The following is a 3,363-nucleotide window of genomic DNA, read 5'->3' on the forward strand; positions in this document are numbered from 1 at the left end:
TAATTCTTCCAAGAATGCCACCTGCAAACCATATCGTTTAGATAAATGATGCCTGGTTGGGTCATGTGCTGAGGAAGTGTGACAGGTCCTGGGATTGAATCAGGTGATAGGAAAAAAAATTGAATCGGGAATGATTTGAATGTATTTGCTTTAAACATCATGTGAAAACTCTGTTTTGATAACTTGCAGCATAAAATGGTGCTTGGATGTGGAGAGAGCTGGTGCTTACAAAATCCCAAATCTTTTACATTTTCCACTGCATTTCTTTTTTTGGTGGCTCACAGAAAGAGCTAAACCTTAAGCGGTTGTAGATTTTTCCTTTTGCATTGTTCCTTGATCAAAGCTAAATATTCTAACAGGTTGCCTTCAATCCAGGCCAATCGATTGAGCATCTTCTTGGGGCAAAGCACTGGGGAGGACCAGTGGGTGTTTCTCAGAAGTATCAGGAGCACAGAGTCTTAGAACTGGAGGGGATCTTAGCGATTGTTTGGTCCAGCCCTCTCCTGAAACAGGCTAATAAATGAAGCAAGGGCAAGAATAGGCAGAGTTCAAGGTCACAGGGAAAGTCTGCCTCAGAGACAGCCCAGCTTTCTCATTTCAGTTCAGTCCACTATCAGTACGTCGGTCTCTAATTGTTCTCCCACTCCCGACAGGTCTAGCTGATTTCACAGGCTGATTCGCTTTTGCATTCTGCTTGGCAAGTTTTGAAGCCTGATTGTTCCAAGACTGGTTTGTTTTGCTCTGTTGACCTGGTGAGCCTGAGGTGTCTGTTCTGGTCAGCAGAGGCCAGAGAGATCTGTCTTATCCTTGGTTTTTCAGGAGGCTGGGCTGTTTCCAGATTGCGAGGTAACCTTCGCTTGGAGGCACATGGGTGTTTGCATCCTTCCTTGGAGTCTATGTGTGCAAGGTGAGAACATGGCCTTTGGACCCAGACCCCTAAGATCCACGTCTTGGCTCTGCCATTTCCCAGCTGGGTGACCTTGGGCAAGTTATTTTGCTTCTTAATGCTTCGGTTTCTCATCTGTAAAGTGGGAGAAACATTATTAGTAATTGATCACCTGTGAAACCCTTAGAACAGTGCCTGACGGATAATAGGTTACTTATTAATCGCCTTGGGTCTGTATTTGCCTGTCATAAAGTACCCTCTTGGATAATGCTGCTTCGGGTCACAGAGTCAGTGAACTAAGGACAGCCCGCATCTCCCCGGGGTGAAGTGGCCTTGGACGTCTTTGCTATGCTGACTCTGAAAGTTCTGTTCCCGTTCCTCTGATGACACCACATTCTTCTCTAACCAGCGAAATGGTTGATTTTCTTTGTCACCCTGGCACTGTCGGGGATGAAAAGCTCGTACAAAATTGACATAAATATGACCACATTCGGAGCTATAGATTATGACAATCTTTGGCTGTATCTATATGTGATGCTAAACCAAATATTAATTGAATGGAAAAATCAGTCAAATTCTCTGATGGATAAGGACAGCTGTAGTTTTTCCATTTCTAAAAGCTCTTAGCATTGGCATCGCAAGGGTGCAGCCCGGGCTTTCATTTCTCTGTTGGTTACGAATCACGAATCCTAACACCAATAGAGCGTGTGGTGGCATGGCATGCCCTCCACTTTCTCAAAGCGGTCACTGTGGAATGGTGGCATTCGGAAAGTCTCATGTAGACATTCGCTACAAAAACAGGTTTGCATTTCCGCTATCTTATGTTAGTTGCTCTGATTTTAAGGTTACTTTTGGTAGGTTTGACTTCGTGCTGCATCATAAATCAAATATTTGCTTTCTTAACATTGGGTTCCATTTCGCAATCGTCTTTCTTATGAAGTCTCCTCTTCAGTCTCTTCGATGCTTTACGTTTCACTGAGGACCACGGGCCAGGCTGTCTTTCTTTGGGTAGCCCATACAGAGTTGAATTCTGAATAGCCAGTTAAAATCAGAGCTCATTTTCAGCTTTTATCGTTTACGATGTTGGAACTTTAGGGTTCACCATGCAATGGCTCTTGGGGTCTACAGAAAAGCCCAGCAGGTCCTTCTCCACCTCAATGAACTCTGTACAGAGGGAGCAGTTTTCTTCCAGGCTGATGTAAAGGAAATTCGGAGAGGCAGTTTTTCATTTTGTACCTGGTTATAAAATCTAGGTAACTATGGGTATATATCATTGTGAACTACTACTCATAACCACCTTCCTAACCACCCCGTCTTTAGCAGAGATAAAGGACTTCGTTTCATTCTTTCAAAAAGTATTTTCTGTGCAAGACGATATTCCCCATGCTTAGGATTTATCAATAAACATGACATATAAAAGTCCTTTTCCTGAGGGAACTTACATTTGAGCAAGGAGTAGGGACTGGGGTAGTGAAGAGGTTCTGCGTTGGAGAAAAGCAAGAAACAAAATAATTAGGATATCCAGCAGCATTCCCATGCTAGCTCATTATTTATTATCTCTTCGCTCAAATTATTTTTATTTATTATAGTGATCTTTCTTTTGACGGGCTGCAATCTTCAACGAACTCCATGCCATCAGCTTTAAGATACATCGTCCTCTTTGGGGCTGAGTTTCTGGAATTTCAGAATATCGGTATAGAGTTTCCCTAGGTCAAGGTTATAGATGTACCAGCCTCTCCCATCCCCAACTAATTAGGGGAGGGTCCCCAACCCCCACGCTGCTGATGGAACCAGTCAGTGGACTGTTAGGAACTGGCTGCACAGCAGGAGGTGAGCAGCGGGCCAGTGAGGGAAACTTCACCGGTAGCTGCAGCCGCTCCCTAGCGCCGGCATCACCGCCTCAGCTCCGCCCCAGATCCTCAGGCATTAAATTCTCATAGGAGCACTGGTCCCTGGTACAAAAAATGTTGGGGACCGCTGAATTAGAGTTTAGAACCAATCACCACATTTTAACTCTTTGCTAATTATCCTAGGGCCTAGCTTCAGATATGTTTTTGTAGTAGGTCATCAAGATAGCGTGACTGGTTTTTGTTTTTTTTTTATCCTTTTACTGAGGAGGAAAAAAATATTTAATATTTTTGTTGTATAAGGAATAGCACCTAAGGCAGGTACTTATAGTCCTGACCTCAGCCCCACGCACTCGTTTCATAAAGCTATACCTTACCCCCTCCTCTGTCCTTATACCTTGTCTGGAATGTACATTACACCCACTGTTCTCATAGCAAGAGCCATTTCAAGGACATGGCCTAGAGAGAGTAAGGTGTCGTTGAGACTCTCAGTACTTAATCTATGACTGAACCCAGTTAAAGCTTCGATACTAATTTGTAAGATTCTGGAGGGCAGGTACGGAGATCTACTCGTCCTGTGGCCTCCCCAGACAAGCCTTGTGCCCAAGTCCTTTGCTTATTACATCTGCC

Source organism: Pteropus vampyrus, unplaced genomic scaffold (genome assembly GCF_000151845.1).
Source record: "Pteropus vampyrus isolate Shadow unplaced genomic scaffold, Pvam_2.0 Scaffold93, whole genome shotgun sequence".
Classification (NCBI taxonomy): Eukaryota; Metazoa; Chordata; class Mammalia; order Chiroptera; family Pteropodidae; genus Pteropus; species Pteropus vampyrus.